Below are 21,261 nucleotides of genomic sequence, written 5' to 3' on the forward strand. Positions count from 1 at the left end.
AGAGACACCAGAGCTCGCTCTCTCTTGCCTCTGACCCCCAGCACAAAGAAGAGTCATGTGAGCACATGGTGAGCTGACCTCATGCTATCAGCCAAGTGCAAAGGCCTCAGGATAAAATTTGCCTTTCTGGTGTCTGGATCATGGGTAGTCCCTCCAGAACTGGGAGGGGTCTGTGTTGTGGTTTAGGCTCACCCAGTCAGTGGTGATTTGTTATGGCAGTCAAACAGACAAATCCTTCTTTTGTTTCCCAGGGAAAGACACACCAAGAGTCAAGGAGAAGCTGTTCCAGGACTTGCTTATGCAAAGCACATATGGGTGCAGAAGTAGGGGGGTTGCCGGGGGCTGTGGTGTGCTGTCCAGATTTCTCACCCCTAACTGCTGCCTGGAATGTTGAAAGTGCTTAGCAAGAGCTCTCCAAGGCTTGCCCATCTGCAGGGGCAGCCAGCACCCAAGGCTGGTACATGTAGGGTTAGAAGACCCAGTCTTGTGGCCTCCACAACTTTGAAGTTGCCCAGGCCAGGCAACTCTGAAGGCCTATTCCATCTGTGGGATGGGCTGAGGCCCCTGCTGTGACAATATCCCAGTTCAGTTTGTCTCTATCCCCTTCCACCAGCCTCGGACACCACAGCGGAACTCAAATGCATCCTCAAGTATGCTTTATGCACACAGATTTCCATCTGGGAATCTGTTTCCTGGGAAACATAGGCTAAGAGACCTCTGTATTACAAATGTTTTATTATGTCACCTCTATATAGGGAATTTATAGTTAATATACCTAGTTCAATTTTACATGATATTTAAAAAATATATTCTCTAATGGTAAAAAGAATGCTTCATAAAATAGTCATGTATTTATTATCAATAGAGCAATGATGTATCAGGAGAAACATTATCAGAAGATAAGAAGCAGTCAGATGTTTGTGCCATCAACATCACCATGAATCTGAGGGACCCCTAAGTCAGGGGGCTGTTTTGCCACTTCAATGCTGTCAAGAGTCCCGCCAGTGGGCATATTCTGTGAATTTCTTGGGAAAGTTCTGAACAAAACTAATGCAACAGCCTCTTGGTGTACATGGAAGTTGTTTGTGTGGTTAATTCAGTCCCCAAAAATGATTTCAAAATCAACACGAAGATAATGATAGTCATCATAAGGAAAAATCAAGGTAAGGCTTGTGATCTCCCTGCTGCTCATAACTCTAACTGGATCTGTCTCTATCTCTGTATCACTAGGTCCTTTATGTAAATATAGGCCATTATATTTATACCTAGGTCATTGCATTGTGAAATGATAAAAGTTTAGTACTTGAGTGCACTCAAATCTTCTCTTTCCTCCTGGCTGCTAAAATGAATTCTGACTCACCCCAGTTCCGTCTTGCTCAGCTCCCCCTTTCCCCCAGTGGATGAGACACCCAGGACAAGTATTTACGTTATGCATAACCTGCAGGGGTTTGAGACAGACAAACTCCTGCTACCGGAGATCATTTTAGGTGTATGAACTCTGCTCTTTGGCTCTTGCTCTCCCCCCAGACTCCCAGGGCTAGCCTGGCAGCTCTCTGCTCTCCAAGAAAGCACCGATATTATTGAATTTATTCGCTACCATCCTCTCCTCCGATGGAGACTGGTTTCATTTATCCCTAACACATCCCTAATTCTCCATCCAGATTGTGTTAGGTTTCACATTCCACCACCACTGTAAATAATTTACCACTTCGCCTCACAGCTAGCTCACTGCCCATTATGTGAATTATTTACAGAAGAAATTCTGACTTGAGAAACTAAGAAAATAGCACAAGTTATTTATGCAAAAGAAATGTGAGCTTTTCCAGACTCCGCTCCTGCTTCTGAGTTCCCTTATTGCAATTCTCAGCGCTTGCCCCACACTTTGGAAGCATTAAGTGAGTTGGTTTTTACCATCAACCTCCCCTAATAGTGGAGAAGTTACTTTTCCTGTTGAGCAGAATATGGGGACTAGTTTAGAGGAAGAGGAGAATGCCCTTTAAGATGAGTGGCCAAGCCCTCCCTGGTGGTGCAACGGGTCAAAACACAGTACTGTAAGCTAGCTGCAGCCGCTCCAGTGCAAGTTCGATCCCCAGCCCCGGAGGTGACCCACATGGCGCAACAGACCTCTCCTGACTGCCTGCTGCTCCCCTCGGCAGTGTGCTTTATCGATCTGCCCATTCTGCTCCCCACTCTGTCTCTGGTGAATCCTCTTACCACCCCTACACCTCTGGCCTGCACCCCAGTTCTATATGCATAAGTAAATCTTTAAAACAGAACAAAACATCTGTGGCCAGAAAAGTTCCTGGAGGGTCAGAGGAGTGTGTCTTTGAGCTTATTTAGGGTGTAATGAACTCATTCCTTTCATCTCAATTTAATTATCATTTGGGGCAACAGAAAAGATAGCAAGGGATTCCCTGCGAGGCTGCTGATGCAGTGGCCCTGCACTCCAATGCCAGGAGAAGTCAATTCTTTCCGAGAGCCTAGCCTGACCCCTCTTACAGCTTTAAAAAGACACTGTCTCAGGTGACCGCTAGCATGGTTCTCCAATGGAGTTTGGCGATAGGGAAATGTGTAGCCAAATCATGTGGACTGAGAACGGAGGAAGAGAGGATTGCCCTGGAACATCAGGGACATGCAGAAAATTTAAAAAATCAGTCTTTTACCTTTGTGCCGATCCCTTTAACATGTTAATATTCTGGTTTTAGATTTACAGGAAAATGGTAAAGATTCTGTGGAGCGTTCCCATATACCCCACATCCAGTTTCCTCAATTATTAACATCTTACGTTGCTATGGTACATTTGTTATGATTAATGACCCAATACTGATACATTATTATTCACTGAAGCCCTGTCTTTGTTTATATTTCCATCGTGTTTTGTTAATGTCCTTTCTCTGATCCATCCAGAACACCATGTGACAATGAGTCTGACTTTTGTTAGTTTTCTGGCTACTCAGGTTCCTACCGTTCACTCTGTACTTTGGCAAAACATTGCTCAGTGTGGTCCACACATACTGAGTGGGAATGTCACTCCATCACCTTGAAGGTATAGTGTCTACATGAATTATTTCAACTTTTTCTTAAAGTTTTTTTTTTTTTTTAAGATTTACTTATTTATGCATACAGAGCTGAAGTATAGGCTAGAGGTGAGGGGCAGTGAGAGGCTTCACCAGAGACAGAGTGGGGAGCAGAACAAGCCAACTGATGAAGTACACTGCTGAGGGGAGCAGCGCGCAGGTCAGGAGAGGTCTGCCGCACCATGTGGTCACTTCCGGGGCAGGGATCGAACTCATGCGGAAGTGGCTTTAGTTTCTTAGTGCTGTGCTTTAACCCTCTTCACCACCAGGAAGGGCACAGTCCTTCAATATCCAATCATTTATTTTGCATCAGTATGGACTCCTGGGTGTGTTTTATACTTTAGTGCAATTCCACTTGGATTATTTGCCGATTTTGCTCAAGTTATTCTAGTTTTGGCGCGGGGGGTGGGGTGGGGTGGGGGATGTCTTCTCGGCTCCTGTATCCCTTTGGCTCCCCCCCTCACTGTGTACTCCCCCACCCTCTTCCTCGCTTCTTGGGACTAATCAAGATGCTCCTGGCTCATGTTATATATTTGTGTATTTCCTGCCCTAGTCCTAGGGCACTCTCCCAAGAAACCCCGGTTTCTTTTTATTATATTCAATGCAGAATGCAGATCTGGGTCTTTATTGTGCTGCTTCTTTCTTGAGTACCTATTTCTAGACCCTCTCAGTGGATAAAGCAAGGGCATACATGTGCGTGCTCACAGGTATAGACCGGCATATCCATAAACATTCTGCAATTAACTTGTAGCCATATGAAGTTGAACATGAGCTCATACTTCTGTGTTGAACACTGACCCACTGCTTCACGAACTTCCCAGTTCTCTGCCTTTGCTTGCCTGTCACCTCCCCGTCTGACCTAAGAAGCGTGTGTCCCACCATCTGCCACCTGCTGATTTGATTGTTCAATCCCCACATAAAGGTAGAGCGCCCTCAGAATTGCCAACTGTTCACCCTTTGGAGTGGATGTTTCGCTAGTATGGCTATCTGCTTTCCCTTTCCACAGTCACAATATCCAAGCTCATGTCACTAGCCACATGGAGCTATCTAAATACACATGTAAATAAATGGAAATTAGATAAAGTCAAAAATGCAGCTTCCAGTCGCACTAACTACATTCAAGCACTTTATAGCCAGCTGTGGCTACAGGACAGCACTTCCAGTAAAGTCCTGCGGCAGCATGGACCATGTCTCTCTTCGCCCCTCTGCTTCATGACTTGTAGCCACAGGCCAGTTCTGTCTTCCTTGGCTGTCAGGGGGAACTGTGGCCCAGGTCAGACCTTAGACCTCCTACTTACTGGAGTTGGCGCGTTGAGATACCAGGTGCTGAGATCTGGGGCCAATGAGCTCGGCCCTGAAAGGCACACTTTGTATAACGGAGACATAAACACACTGATCATGGAGAAACCCAAGACTGAGAGCTGGTGCTGACCTGTAAAAGCATCCCTAGGGAGGCACATGTTGGAACGGGGGCTTGGGACTGTCAACCAATGACGGACAGGCCAAGGAATGGGAGAACACGTGATGTGTGTGAAGCGGAAGAGGACTGGACACGTCCTATTTGCCAAATGGAGTTTCAAGGGTCAGTAGGCTTGGGGTGCTGAGTGTATTTCGGAAGAAGTCACAGGGTACAGACATGGACAGTTGACTGTGGGTAGATTTTGCCTTTCAGGCAGTTTTATACTTTATGATAAAGATTGTGAGGAGTTAGGAGTAGGTGCTAAGCAGGAAAATGATGTGATTGACATGATTGATATCGACTTTAAAAATATCACTGTGTGCTGGCTGTTGGATATTATAGGGGGTCGTGGCGGTGGCAGACAGAGTGGAGATGGGAGTCATGGACTAGCTGGCAGCTGGTATGGGATCAGGATTTCTTTCTTTTTTGTTCTTATCTCCTCTAACCACCCTGTAGTTCTTAAATTGTTAACCACCTCTACCTCTTGAAACTCTAACCTCCATGAATTTTCTTGACAAACCCTCTCTCTTCTCATCAACCTGTCTCATCAACCTGTTTTACTTGAGTGTTTTCTTGAGTGTTCTTGAATTTTCTGTTGCTGCTAAAGCAAATGATTACACATTTAGCAGCTTAAAACAACACACATCTGTCATATTAAAGTCCTGTAGTTAAGAATCTGACCCAGTGCTCAGCAGAGCTAAAATCAAGGTGTAGAAAGCTCTGTGATCTTGCCATAGACCCTGCTTTTGCTAACCTCTGCATTCCTTGACTGGACACCCTGCTTCCTTCTTTCTGAAGGCCAAGTCCTTCTCTCATCACATTTCTCAGACCTATCTCTTCCCCTCTGAAGGCCCCTCGTGAGTATGTTGACCCACTCAGACCCCCCCAAACAATTTCCCCATCTCACAGCCCTTAATTTAGTCACCTCTGCAAAGTCACTTCTGCCAAGGAAGGTAATATATTTACAGACTGTAGATATTGAGGTGCAGGCATCTTTAGGGGTCCATTATTTTGTTATCCACACAGTTTTGCAGACATTTTTGGAATTCATGCCTACATTTGCATTCGTTCTTGGTTTTTTACTCTGGTCTAGCTACTGGATTTGCATTTGGAATCAGTTTTATCTTTCTGCAATGTATTTGGAAAAACAGCCTTGTGAAGAAAGGAAAAGTTTGTTCTGTGGAGTTACCAAGGATAGAAGAAGAAGCATAAAAATGAGGATTAGGTTGGTCCCACCGTCTCCAAGCTCCCATGCTGCCCTGGTTATGGAGCATTGTCAGGTTTATGGCTCAGCCATGGGAGGGAGCAGAGTAAGGTCTATGGGATGAGTTCCAGTCCAAGCCCATTGTGCTTCTCTGAGGAACCAGTAAGGCAGCAGGAGGTCAAAGCAAGCTGCCAGGATGGTGCATCAGCACAGGCAGATGGAGCTGCTCACACAAGCCAGAGGAGAAGGAGTGCAGAGAGCGTGCAGCCTGGAAGGGCAGCGTGTAATTGGATTCATCCTTCTGTGGGGGCAAATTAGAACCCACTTATCCCAGAACGAGAGTGTAAATTTTTATGACAACAGAAACGGGGACTTTTGGAGGGAGTAAAGCTTGCCTTGTGGCCACATAGCCCCAGTGATATCAGACTTCATTAATAGTAGTGACTGCCTGGGGCTATAAAGATAACTGCTGTTTCTGGAGAGCTTAGTATGTCCTGGACTCTTCACCACTATCTTCTTTAGTCCTCATAAGCATTGTGCAGTTGGTATTCAAAGGACAAGGGGACTAAGACTTAGAGAGAGAGGAAAAAAGCAAAGGTGTTTTATATAAAGGTCTATGTGGCTCAAAAGCTAAAGTGCTTTCAAACACATGGCACCTGAGGGAAGTAAATGGGGGAGTGGGGCCAGGGAAACAAAGCGGGACTAAAATCCCTGGAGCAACGAGTTTGGCTTGTGTTACTGTTCTGGAAATGGGTCTTCACAAACAAGAGTGCATTCAAGACTGGAAGTCACAGGGAAGTAGATGTCAGCCTCTTGGAAGGTAACTCTCATGACCCATCACAGTGCCCGCCTTGGGGTAGTTCCACTGCTGGAGTTTCAACAGAGGACGTCTGCACAGGTATCCCTCAAGGATACCTGTGACCCAAGGAGGATTTTACCTGAGGACCCAGCTGCTAAGGTGCCTCCAGGGTTCCTTCCGCTGGAGGATGCTCAGATGATGGGCTTTTCCTTTCTCCTCCCGGCTCCACTTCCTTTCTACTTAAGATTCTCTCTAAAAGCTTTTCTTCCAGAGTGCAGACTTCTGCAGCTCACCACGATGAAGCCTCTTTGAAGATCCAGCCTTTTCATATAGACCAGGTGTCAGCAAACTTTGCCAGAAAGAGACAAATCATCAATGTTTCAGACTTTGAACCAAATGTTTACTATTGCATAGGAAATTTTGTCTGGTGTGGGAAAGACTCTGGAAGAAATGAATCAATTCTTCCAAATACCTGAGAGTTGACACAGGGAAGCATCAAGCAGAGTCAAATCTGCTATGGAAGCATGAAAGGGCCACAAGACAACTTGCACAAACCTCTGTTGCAAGAAATCAGGTGGGGGCTGAACTTGGCTCCTGGGTGGAAGTTTTTGACTCTTAACCTATGTGACTGTGACAATGAATATCTTGTTCATCATTATCTTCAGCCACCAAGAACATATCATTTTTGTTATTACTCCTATTTAGCTCATGAGTCACTCTTTTTTTTTTTTTTTTTTTGGAATCACTTTTGAATGTTTTTCCATGTGACACGGGTTCTATTTCCTCCATTAGATGGTAGCGGGCGGAGGGCGGGGGACTTTAGGCCAAAGGATCGTCTTCCTCTTTAAATAGCCCTAGAAGTCTAGCATGATAATGCTGACACCAACACAACTTAATTAAGACTTAGAACTTTAAACAAAGAGCCACAGAATCACTGACATTCAAATGCACCAAAATGGATTACTGCGATCAACTGGTCGACCCCCCTATCGCTCAGCTGAAAAGCCTCGGCAAGAGCTATGTCTTTTCCAACAAAAGGAGACCCAAACCTCACCATGTGCAGATGAGTGTCTGTTCTGCACTGTCGGGGCCCATGGGGATCCCCTGCCACACCTGTCACTCATGTGGCATCTGCTGTGGGCCAGGCAGAGCCTGCACCTGGATACACAGAGGCCAGAAAAACAGCATTTCCTCCAAAAAGTGTGGTGAATTGAGATGGGGGCCGGGGGGAGACTCTGGCACACCCCTCATAGTTCCTTTTGTTCCCCCTGTAGGGAGTTAGCCCCAACACGTTCCCTGGAGTAACGCTGGCCGCCTGCTATTGGGCCTTCTTAGTGCTCCAAAATCACTTCATTCTTTCTGCCGTTGACTCTGCCCACAGCACATTAACATTTTAATGAACAGAATACGTCATGAAACACACATGTCCTTCATTAAGTGTGTTGCTTCATTAGGTATCTGGCTGCTGACAGGCAGTGGGAATTTCTGTGCAGCCTCAGTCAGCAAAAGTCCATTTACTTCAACTAGGTGGGGAAAGCTTAGCTGTGTCCAGAGCCAGTCCTCAAGGCTTCTCTGCCCTTGCAGAGCTAGGCTGCTCAGAGGGTGTGCTTTCTTTTCTTTTTAAAGATTTTTTTTATTTATGAATGCATATAGAACTGAATTCACCAGAGTGGGGAGCAGAACAGGCAGATGGATGAAATACACTGTTGAGGGGAGCAGCAGGAGAGACAGGAGAGGTCTGCTGTGCCCTGTGGGTCAGCTCCAGGGCTGGGGATTGAACTTGCACTGAAGTGGCCTTGGCCAGCTTCTCAGAGCTGCACTCTGACCCACTGCGCCACCAGGGAGGGTCCAGAGCATGCTTTCTTTGGCTCCTTCCAGCAACAGACTTCGGACGGGCCCATTCCAGCCTCCACACAGACAAGGTCTTGCTTCTCAGTGCCCAGAGCTGTGTGCACATATCCCAATTCCTGCTGTTTCACTGCTTCATTGCTGATGACCTTTCTTTGTCAGTGACATAATTTAAGCCATGGCAAATTCCCATAATAGCCGGGTAGATACATAAAGAAATGCCCTAAGTAAACTCCTTTAAACTATCATCTCCACTTATCTGGCCCAGAATGTGTGATAGGCACTTAATAGATATTTATTGATCGACCATTTATTTTTCCATAAAAATGTGCTCACGCCGTGTTGGTAACACAACACACAGGCCACCAATTTTCTGTAAGTCCCAGGGGCTTGACAGCCTGCCCTCTTCAAGCCCCAGCCTCTCTTTCTTTTTGCCACCCGTATGTGATGGTGCATGTGCCCCTAGGAGGCCAGAAAAAATTGGGGGCGGGGGAGTACTTTCTCTTTTGTTTTTATATCTACATGCAAGCGATCATTTCCTGTGTTCATTGGATGCCTGGAAGCTGTCACCTGAGCAGAGAAGATGACCAAGTTTCGGTGCTCTGAAAAGGGCTCTCAGCACCAAGTTGGAGTCCGTTGCAGTGCAAGTTCCAGAGAAAAGATGACATTCACCCAACATGATAGCTAGTGCATTTTACAAAAGCACAGCCACACTGAGCTGGCTGCAGTTGACCTAATCAGGCCAGGCAGGAACACGGGAGACAGAGGATTGGAGGTGTGTTTATTTCCATAGGGAGAGGATAGAAAAAGACAAGGAGTGAGGCCTGGGCTGGAAGGATCCGATTTCAGTTCAGCACTGCGGCTCCTGGCAGAGCAGCCTAGGGCTGAGCTTCTCATAGGAAAAACAGAAGTGCAACAGGAAAGACACCCCAGGTGCTCCCGGCGTCCCATCACACATGGACACTCAGGGGTTCTCTGGAATCAGGCAAGACTGCTTTGATTCTGAATCATGCCATGGGGATTGAAAATATCTCCTGAAAAGAGACTGTCCACATCCCAATCTCCTGTGCTTGCACAGGGAACTCTGTTTAGAAAAAGACTCACAGCTGTATGAAGGACCTTGAGATGAGGCAATCTTTCTGGAATTTCTATGTGGCCTCAAAATCAGTGATGAGTGCTGCTCTAAGAAAGGAACAGGGCCCTCCTTGGTGGTGCAGCGGTTGAAGTGCAGCACTATGAAGCTACCTGTAGCTGTCTCAGCATGAGATCGATCCCTGGCCCCGGAACTGACCGACAGGACGCAGCAGACCTCTCCTGTCTTCCTGCTGCTCCCCTCAGTAGGGTCCATCGGCCTGTTCTGCTCCCCACTCTGTCTCTGGTGAATCCTCTCACTGCCCCTGCACCTCTGGCTTGTACCCTAGTTCTGTGTGCATAAAAATAATACATCTTGGCCCTCCCTGGTGGCGCAGCGGGTTGAAGCACAGCGCTGAGAATCTGAGGCCACTTCCTCATGAGTTGGATTCCCGCCTGCAGCCTGCCCTGGAGGAGACCACATGGCGAGCCAGACCTCTCCTGGCCCGCCCGCTGCTTCCCTCAGCAGTGTACTTCGTTGATCTGCCTGTTCTGCTCCCCACTCTGTCTCTGGTGAAGCCTCTCACCGCCCCTGAGCCTCTGGCCTGTACCCCAATTCTGTATGCACAAATAAATAAATAAATCTTTAAAAAAAAAATAATACATCTTTAAAAAGAAAGTAAGGAGGAAAGAACAGCCAAAGAAAGAGGCAAATGTGAAGACAGAGGAAGGCACTGAAGTGTGGGGCCCGAAGAGCCAGTCAGTCCCAGCGGCTCGGAGAAGTACGGAACCGGCTCCCACCCGGAGCCTCACAGGGTCCGGTCCCGGGGACACACGGGGTTCAGATTTCTGGCCTCCCAAACTGTAAGGAATATTTCTGCGATTTTTTTTTTCTTTAAAAGTCACCGAGTTTGTGGCAACTTGTTACAGCAAATTGTAGAAATAAGGCTGTCTATACCAGAAGCCACACAAAGCAGTGACTTTTCAAATGCCATTGACTAGATATGATAAAGACCCCTCAGCTTTTTCTGCTGGAGCTTTCGGTCCATGAGCTTGAGCTCTTGATAACCGACTTCCTGGAACCCACAAACATGGCTGCTCTGGCCCCTGAAGATGAAATATACTGTCCCTTTCCTGCCCTGTGGGGGAGAGCAGCAGCTGGCTGGTACCCAGACGCCTGCAGCACACTGAGCTACGGAACAAGTGGTCAGACCCAGACAGTATTTTCAAGGTTGTCAGAAATCAAGAGTCGTCTGGAGAACTGCTGTAACTGGCCCCTCATCCCGCAGAAGCTCTGGAACTTTGTTCTTAGGGACAGGCAACATCGTGAGGGACTGAACCCTCAGATTTGGGCACTGGTCATTCTGCCTCTTTTCACCACTCTGTCCCCCAGTTCTGTGGCTGGGCATTTTCCGATGCCCATGGGGCGTGTGGTGGGGAGGTGGTATGCAGAGAAGGAGCTTTAGGCTCAAAGAAGCAGTTCCTCTGGCACCCACCTTCCCCGCTGCACAGCTGAACACCTTTCCTGAGCCCACAGACCCTCGGCGTCTCGCCCTCCCGGACAAGTGGGGAGCACTTTGCAGGACGAGTGGTGACCGAGGGCCTGCGGAAGTAAAGCAGCTAACATGTACCGAGTTGTAGTATATGTCGGGGATGAAGCTGAGCACACTGCAAGTGTGAGCTGGTTTCATTCTTAACAGCATTTCTGAGGTTGTCCAGGCCATTAACTCCACTTAAGCAGAGACAAAGATTAAGAAAGGGGAAGTAATTTGTTTCAGATTCGCTAACGGGTGTGGGAGAAGTACTCAGGACTGGGTGCTAACCTTTATGCCACACAGCCAGGTGTTAGGTGAGTCAATTCACCCTTCTGGCTGCCTGTGCTTCTGTGTTAAGGTAACACCTGCCCCCTCCCAGGCCCCTGCAAAGGTGGGGGATATCTGCAATATCCTTTTTTTCCCTTGTAGTTTTAGGGGGGCGGGTGGAAAAACTATGGCCCACATATAAAATTTGACCCACTGCCTGTTCTTGTAAATAAAGTTTTACTGAAATGCACTCATGTCCCCTGATTTACATCCAGGCTGTGACACTATGGCTGTTTTTGCACTACAACCGCAGAGTGCAGAGGTTCCTACAGAGCCCTCCAGGCCTGCCTAAACGAAGATACTTGCTCTCTGGTGCTTTACAGAAAACGTCCGCAGATCCCTCAGGTGGGAGACAGAGCACGGGCATTGCAGTTAGAAGGACTTGGTCCAAACCCTGGCTGGCTGAGTGTCCACAAGCTCCTCGAGCTCTGTGGTTCTCAGGGTCCTCCTCTGGGGAGCTCTGGGGTGGTGAGTGAACCAGGGGGTTGAATGAGAAGCCCCGCAGAGTGCTGAAGGGAGCAGGCGAACTCCCGGCCTTCAACGAGCTCTCCTCCTCCTCTCCCTTCTAAGCTCTGGGAGCACACCCAGCCTCCTGCACGGCCTCCGAGCCTTCCCAGAAGACGGCCGAGTCACTGTCTCTGGTCCAGCTTCCACCTGGACCCTGCCCAGCCCACGCAAGGCTGCTGTTCATGCCGGACAGCCTGTCTCTTGCAGGCCTCAGTCTCCTGGAGACCCGGGCCCTCCGTCTGGAGAACTGGCTCCGTCCAGCCTGGTTCAAACGTCCCTGCTCCGAGTTGTGCAGAAATCTGGCTTCCCACAGCGAGCAGCCTTTAGATTCTTTCGAATATGCCACGGCTTGGCCCCGGTTTTCCCTGACTCCCTGCCAAACCTATTACACGTGTCGGAGCAGCAAGGGACTGGAAGAATTACGATTTCCATTTGGCTTCTAAGGCCGCTTAGTCTAATTTGCACGGGCTTTGCAATAGAGCGGTTGCTGTTTTTGTTGTTTGGATTTGGAGGCTGTTTCAACTTCTGTCTCTTTTCTCCCAGCTTACTCTAACTGGGGTGGGGTGGGGGCACTGCAAATGAAAACCAACCAAGCCCATCAGCGGCCACCCTCGGAGCCCCCTCTCCTACATGAACTCATTTGCTTCGGCACCAGGTTTTGTTAACTGAAGGGCTACAGCGCGAGGCGGAGCATGATAATGCGATAATGATGATCAGAACATATGGGCTGTTTCTCATTCGCGCCATTCCCTGACTGGGGAGGGGCCGTAGGAGCAGAATGCCCATCTGCGAGTGGATATGTGACCAGTCCTCCAGCGCTTTTGCTCTGACTTGGCTCAGTGTTCTGCCCTCACTCTGCACCCCACTGCCCATGCTGGCCCTCCCGTGCATGAAATCCCTCCTGGTGCCTCTCTGCCCTAGCCTCTCGTGCATGGGTGCCCACTCTTTCCCTCTCAACCCCAGCTACTCTGGCTCAGGCTTGCACCTCGGCCCGGCACTCCTACCCAACCTTTGACTCAACTCCACGACGCTTGCTGGAGAAGTCTTTCTTGCTCTTCCGGGGCAGGACAGCCTGCCCCTCCCCCCGACAAGCATGCCAACATATTTTGTAACATGGATGAAGGTGGTTTATCGACGAAGGGATGTGTACCTGGTGGCTTGTCTGTTCAAGCCGCTGGATCCCCAGAGCCTTACAGGATGCCACGCACAAAGCCGCCAGACACATTTAAATGGATTATGTGGGCATAGGAAGTAAATCAGATTAAGGATCACATTGCACCTACATTTTGGTTTTTCTCTCTCCCGGGTTCCTCACAGCCTGGTAACGACAGTGACAACACCCACCGGTAGTACTTACTGGATTCTTTTAAATGCCATAAACACCTTCACAAGCATTGTCTAACTTGACTCACACAACAAGCCTATGGGTAGTTAGCATTAGTCCCACATCACAGGCAGGCACCAGGGGTGTAGTATTTGGCAGGTGCTGGGGCCAGCTGCATGAGCTTATGCAAGGCAGGAATGTTTCCTCATCCCTGTTTCCTCCTGGGGCCAGTTAAGCCTTTCCCAGGCATCTCCAGAACACGTCTGCCTAACCCAGTCAGACCTTTACAAAACATGGCATTTCATGCTTTGTTTTAATTAAAACAAACAAACAAAAACCTTCTCCCTCCTGCACCCAACCCTGGCACGCTGAAGAGCACAGTGCCGGGCACAGGTGTTGTCTAGGTCCTTTTGGGCTGATGTAACACCCGCCCATTGGGTGGTTTATAAACAGCAGGTGCTTAGTGTCACAGTTCTGGGCTGCCAGACAAGGTCAAGGGCTGAGAGACCCCACGTCTGGATACTTCACTTCCTGGTTCAGAGATGTCTGTGTTCTTGCTGGTTTCCTGACAGTGGGAGGGGCCAGGCAGCCTTCAGGATTCCCTCTTATCAGGGCATTAATGCCTTCGTGGGAGCTCCGTCCTAGCCGGGTCACCCCAGCTCCTAAGACCATCTCACTTGGGTAAGAATATTGGTATATGAATTTGGGGCGAGGGCAGCGCAGACATTCAGTCCTTAGGGAAATGCAGAAAACTGCCCGTCCAAGCGTTTGCTCAGCGAAACCTAGCAGGACAACGCATGGAGACGTCTCCACAGCATCACTTGATGGCCTCCCATCAGGCTTTGGGATGCCGCCCCAGCCCACACCTGCTCCCTGCCCTTTGGTGGCTCCATGGGGAAGCCCTGTTGCTGGGGACACAGAGGGGCTTAAGGTGCTGACCTGCCATTCAACGTTTCGGGGTGACCTCACCTCTCAAGGTCCCGTGGCACAGCGGGCAACTGTGTACATTGCAGGACACTTCTCGGCCTTGGAGTCATGGGGAATCGCTCAGCATCGAGTGGTGCTGAGCTCGCCTTTTAAGTTCATGATTGCAAGCCTGAGTCACGAAATCATCCCTCCCGTGGGCTTTTCCCTTGATTTTGATTGTGTGTGTCTGTTCATGGTCGGTTTCCACGGAGCTGCCCAATGAAGCCCCCAAGCCCCCACACCTAAGGAGATGGACAGTGATAAGGAAGTTGATGTGAGCCCCCATTTCTGTGACTCCACTTTTTCCTTTACATGTGGCTATGCACAAAAACTCAAGAATCATTAAAGGAAAAAAATAATCATTTACCTCAGTCTAGCAACTATGTCAGCATCTTTTCCTCTCCCTCTGACTTTGTCTGAATGACCCGACGGGGTCAGTTTTCTCTGAGATGACCACTGTGTGTGTTTTGAGTGCAGGAGCAACATGTGCACCTATTCATGATCTCTGAATGTGTCTATGCATGTGTGCCTGCACACCTGGGTGCATGCACATGAATAGTACACACAGTGCATGCTGCAGGTGTGTGCACACTTGGATATGGGTACACGTGTGCACGCATCACATGCCGTGGGTGTACATAAGCATGTATACACAGCAATGTGCACGTGGATGTCTCTGTCTATGTGTATGTGTGTGTTTCGTGTATACCCACGTGCACAAGTTTGAAGAGGTCGAGAGTAACCTTGGGGTATGATATATGCAAGAATCAGGTGACTGCACCAGGTTCTTAGTATTTTTTTAAGTCTTATTTTGCTTGGTTCATGGGCTTGGGTGACATTTGTTTACACAGTTCTGGTTATTTATGGTACATGGTGAAACTGGGCTAAGAAATGAATTTACAGCCTGGAATGAGCCAAATAAATCCCCGTAACAACATCTCCCCTCACAGCACCATTAAGGGTCCTCCCATCTCTGGCTTCCCTGCCGTGTGCTGAAAAAAGGCCCTGCAACCCTTCCAAGGCCCAGGAATCAAGGGCAGCACTTTTCACTTCCCAGACGCTCTCTCTGTGAGTGGACCCAGCTCTCAGGCCCCCTCGGTGCCTGCTTTGCACACACCATCTGGAAAGCAACATCCAGAGGGCGTGAACAGACCACGCCGAGGTGAGCAAATACAAGTAAGAATAAATACATGGAAAATGCTCAGCCTTGCTGGTTATCAGAAGAAAACACAGAGATTCCATTTTATCTCTGTTCTATAATAACAAAGAGCTGTCATCGCCTCCCACCTCAGCCACACTGGCTGGCAGTGTTCACGGTCCGCTTGCGCGGTCCGCAGATGGATAAAATGTTTTTGCAGGGCAATTGGGCAGGACGCATCGGGCAGATCTCTAAGACACTTTATGCCTGTTGGGCCAGCTTTTCCCCTGTGGCATGCAAAATGGAGAAAGACTTCAGTAAAAGAGAAAAAATACCTGATGGACCCGAAACTCTTGTGGGCAGCTTTATCTGTATTATGTAAAATTGGAAATGACCTCTCACGGAGGCAGAAGAATTAAGTCAGCTTGCTTAATCACTGCACATGGCCCCTCACTGGCATGATATATAGTTACTAAAAGGAGATGATAAAGAACATGGAAATAATATAAATGCACACAACCCAGCGTTCATAGAAAAAAGAAGCTGAAATTTGTTAGTTGTGATTACACAGTAAACATATAAATGAACACAGGAAAACAAGAGCAGAGCGCTCCAAATGAGATATCTGAGAAATGATTGAATAAGTATGTTTTCTGGGCGCATGTACATGTGTTTATAAAATAACCTTTTTTCTTTTGCCAAACATTCTTAATTAAAAAAATACTGGTGGGGGTCAGAGTCAGAGCAAGGGGACTTCTGAAATTCAACATGTGATGAAATCTTTACCACTTATTGCTGGCGTAACCGTGAGTGAGCAAATCAGCTGACTTCTTTGAACCTTAGTTTCTGCATCAGTAAAATGGGAAGTAAGAACACAGTTCGCTAAGAGCTGGAGGAGCGAGACAGCAGGAGGCTGGCCAGGAGGTAGAGCAGGTGCAGAATGCAATTTGTGGCTTGGGCCTGACGGGACTCTGAGGGTCATCTAGGCAAAGAATTTAATAGTGGACATAGCTGGCTTTCGACGGCTGGCTATTATTATTTTCTCTCTCCTTCTCCCCTGATCTATCATAGTTTAAAAGACCTAGTGGTTGACTACCCAGCATTCATGTTCTCAGAGACCATTCGTCTAACCTAATCACGGTAGCCCCACTCTCCTGCCAGTGACTGATCAGGCATGGACATGTGAGCTGACTCCAGTTAATGAGACTTGGAGGGAAAACAGAACCGGTCTATTTCTTTCCTTGGTCAAGTGCAGCTGTAACACTCGGACCCGCGGCAGCCTCTCGTCCCCGGGCTGAATGAGAGACCGAGGTGCCACGCCACCCAGGCCTCTTCCTTTCCCTGTTCTTGACACCACACTCCAGACCTCCCTAGAGTTCTACTGCAACTTGCCAGCTGCTTTTGGATCTTTGAGCGCCGCCCCCTCCCCCAGGATATTTAAAGCCAGTCTCATCACATCGCCTTTTTGTTTAAAGCGTTTCAGCGTCTACAACTGGCTCTCGGAATAAAGGCAAAAGTGTTTCGTGCAGCCCAGGGCTACATGGCCTGTGTCCATCTGCTCCAAGTGTCCACCCACCATGGTCTGCCAGTCCTGGGTTTCTCTCACTTCCTTCCTATATGTCATGTTCCTGCCATCAGAAGACTCCTGCGAATTTTTCTACAGGGAAAAATCTTCTGTTTTATGCCAACTTAATGTGTATTAACTTTTTAAACCTTGGCTCAACTGTCATTTCCTTAGGGAACGGTTCCAGGACCAGATCAAATCTCCCTGTCAAACACTCAGAACCTTCCAAATGGTGTTTAAGGGCCACTGCCATTTTGCTTTTCATGTGTCTGAGCCTGAATAAGGTCTGTTTCTTCTCCAACAGACCGTCACTTTTTTTTTTAAAAAAAAGATTTATTTATGTATGCATACAGAACTGGGGTACAGTCCAGAGGTGCAGGGGTGGTGAGAGGATTCACCAGAGACAGAGTGGGAAGCAGAACAGGCCGAATGTTCAGGCTGACGAAGTACACTGTTGAGGGGAGCAGCAGGTGGGCCAGGAGAGGTCTGCCGTGCCATGTGGGTCACCTCCAGGGCCGGGGATCAAACTCATGCTGAAGCAGCTTTAGCTTCTCAGTGCTGTGCTCTAACCTGCTGCGCCACCAGGGAGGGCCCATAGACCGTCACTTTTTATTGCCCATGATTTTCGCTCCCAGTGGAAATGTCTGTTGAGCGACTGACTGATGAACAGACACTGCCTAATCCAGCTTTCTCATTACATGTGCCAGGCACAGCCCAGACAATGGCTTTGTCTTGCCGGGTGTGCACAGGGCTGCTAGGGTTACCTCTGCGTCACCACATTGCATGTTGTTATTTCTTAGCATCAAACTACCCGCTGCTTCTCCACCGCATAGAGAACGAAACATTTTATTCGCAGTCTAATTTTTCAGCGTTGTCTCGGTTTCTCCCCCCGCTCACTGCATTTATTCTTTGACACGCGGCCCCACCCAGCTCTTCGCCGGTGCCTGCCCTTGGTGCTCCTCCCACCCATGCATGCTGCTCCCTCCAACCAGGGCCCATTCCACCCTCCCTCCCCATCAACATTTCATCCAACCTTCTGACAAATGTTCTCTTCAGTTTTCTGCAATTGCTCTGACTCGTGCTAAGCCTCCTTCCTCAGTGTCCTCATAGTCTACGTGAGATTGGCACACAGCCACCCTGCTGCAGCTGCCTTACCTTGGCACCTGGCATATCCTGGCACCTGGCATAACTTGCCCCGCACAGGAAGGAAAGAGCTACACCATTTGTGTTTCTGCACAGTGAACATTCCAGTCATAACATCAGTCTGTGGCAGTTGGGGTGACTGTTCAGAAATCTTTGCCATTCCCCTGGCAGCCAGAACCAGTGTAGGGCCCCGGAGCTTGGATGACAGAGTAGAGAGGAAGGAGAGGGCCCACGTGCCCAGGTGTGGATATGGGCATTAGGGGCAGTGGGGCTCTACTGCCCACCTCCTGGCCTTATGGAGCGGGCCAGCTCTCTGGAGGTGGCTGGGAAGGGGCAGAGCGGAGCATGACGGGTGTGGAGCCGGGCACCCTCTCACACCTGCCAGAGGCACCCTGAGTGTGCTGCCCGGCACAGACCTGGCCACAGCACCTGCCATACCTGTCCCAAACTCAGCATTCCTGTTGTAGGAGCAGAAGGAGTGTTTCTCACCCCCAATACCCAGTTTCCTTTGAAAATATTGACTTAGGTAAAAAATAGGTGCATCCACGTCAAGGAAAAAGTAGCAAGCAAATGATGGTTAATACCTGCCTGCAGGTAATTCTGAATGTCAGCCCTGGGCCTGGCCTGCTCCAGGCTGCCTGGTCAGAAGCTTTTGAAAGAAAATTAAAGCAGCTACTTGCCATTTTGTGGCTCGTTCCTTTGACTGCTTCTTGAGTTATTGACTTTTCTCCTTTAAAAATAAGTGGGCAGCGTCCTGAGCTGACAGGTCTGACCTGACGTCCTCTTGGGAACGTACTGTCCAAGCAGGCCCTGGTTGGACCCTGGGAAAGAAAGAACAAAGGCCGCATTTGAATAGAGGGAGCAGAAACACTGCAACACGGGCGCTGGGGAAGAACGGGGTCTCCCTCTGTCTCCGGCCTCCCCTTCACATGGCAGCAAACGAGCACCCATCATGCCACTACCTTTTTGGAGCTTTGTTAGAAAAAAAAATCCTGTAGTCCTGCAGGGCAGAATGTGAAGGTTGGGCCACTCTGGGCAGCCTGACTGAGGGAGGAGTGAGGAGCCTCAGGTACTGGTCAAGGCCAGCAGGGCAAGTGGCCCCGGAGGGGCTGCAGCGAATCGGAGAGCAGAGGCAGAGTCGCAGGATGTCTGGTTGATACACGCAGGGCCAGGAGTTTAACTGCTCTCTTGAAAGGAAACAAAGCTTCAACCATCCATCTGGCAATAGCCCCCATGAACTGACCCTCCAGCAACCCTGCCCTGCACGGTCCTGCCAGACCAGTAACTCCCTTGGCGGGTTCCCTGTGATCCAATTCTAGTGTGTCTCAGGGGAGCCTCGGGCTAGACTTATATACGGGGGATGCAACAGGCAGCCGGTGGGTCAGTGGGTCTCCACCGCGCTGCCTGCTGGCAGTCACTGCAGTCCCCACCTCTCTAGGTCAAGGCGTTCCTGGTTCCCACAGAACTTTTTTGGGAATGCATTACTTTTTATTTCGGTAATGTTGGTCTATGCCACCGATGTGATTTAGAGGTGTAGGTTTCTTTCTTTTTTAATGCTGACTACTATACCACGTCTTCTCTATCTGTTCAACTGGTGAGGGACACGCAGGTGGTCTCCATATTTTAGCTACTGTGAAAGATGCTTCATGTCTTCAAATCCTGATTTCAAAGCTTTTGGGTATCTACCAGAAGTGGGATTGCTGGATCCTGTGCTGGCTTTAATTTTTTAACTCTCCGAGGAGACGCTAATATTTTCGTAGTGTCTATACTATCTTCCATTCCTCCCCACAGCGTACAACGGTACCAATGTGTCCACAATCTCTTCATTTCTGTCCTCTCTCCCTCCATCCTTCCTCCCTTCCCTCTTTCCCTCCCTCTTCTTTCTTCCTTCCTAAACACTAAGAACCATCTTTAAAAGGTGATTTTTATCCCCTGATGATTAATCATGCGGACCATCTTTTCATGTACCTTTGGCCATTTCTATGCTTTCATGGAAATGTATCATCAACTTCTCTGCCCACTTCCAGCTGCCACCTTTTGGTTACTGTGCTTGTTGTTCCTATTAGTTTCCTTATCTATTTTGGGATTCTTTATATATTCTTTATATATTAACCCCACCATATGGTCTGCAAATATCATCTCTCAGTCCATAAGTTGTTTTCTCCCTCTTTATTGTTTCTTTTTCTGTTCAGTAATTTTTTTTAACTGAAACAGAAATAAATGAAATAGAAAACAGGAGAACAATAGGAGAAAAATCTTTCAAACTAAGGGTTAGTTACCTGAAAAAAGCAAAACTGCCAAAAGTTTAGCTGAATTAACTTAGAAGAGAGAAGGCTCAAATAAAAAAAAAAAAGCAAAAGAAATAAAATAAAATCATGACAAGGAAACAAATAGAAAAACAAATAAATAAAAAGGAAATATCACAAAGGCTGCCCAGAGGAATAAAAAGGACCATGGGAAGTTACGATGATCAAGTAGGCACTAACACAGTGGACATGCGAGATTATGGCCACATTGCGAGAAACAAAGGTCTAAGACTGAAACATGCAAAAAATATGTACTGTGAATAAATAAGCAGGATCAATAATCAAAAACTTCCCAACTGGTAGACTGTACCAAGCATTTAAAGAAGAATTAACAGTAATACTCCTTAAACTCTATTAAACATATTAAGAAGCGAGAACACATCCAAACTCATTTTATGAGACAGCATTATCCTGATAAAAAAAAGCCAGACTACAAGAAAAGACTACAAGAAAATTAAGCTGAAGGCCAATAAACCTGACAAACAGAGATGTAAACATCTTTGACAAAAACTAGCAAAACCAATTCAATAACACATTAAAAGAATCAAATACTTCGCTCAAGTGGAATTTATTCCTGGGATAAATGAATCAAAGATGGCTCAACGTGTGCAAATCAATTAATGTGATATACCATGTTGATGGAATGAAGGATAAAATTTACACGATCATTTTAAGAGATGCAGACAAGACATCTGGAAAAAGTGTACACCCTTTCATGATAAACAGATACATAACACCAACTGAACAGATCCCAGATTATAACCCATCGGTATGTAGTTAACTGATCTTTGACATGTGCGCCAAGAACACACAATAGGAAAGAAAGGAATCTCCTTAACAAATGGTGGTAGGGAAAATGCTGAGCTGCATTCAAGCTATCCAGATTGTCAAAGATTTTTCATGTATTGTATGTTTTTGACTTTTGAAAAATAAAGCATTATAGATACAGTTCCTATAAATATTAGCTGTAACCCCCACCCTTTGTTTATATCC

This window comes from Condylura cristata, unplaced genomic scaffold (assembly GCF_000260355.1).
Source record: "Condylura cristata isolate star-nosed mole 26May11 unplaced genomic scaffold, ConCri1.0 scaffold00004, whole genome shotgun sequence".
Classification (NCBI taxonomy): domain Eukaryota; kingdom Metazoa; phylum Chordata; class Mammalia; order Eulipotyphla; family Talpidae; genus Condylura; species Condylura cristata.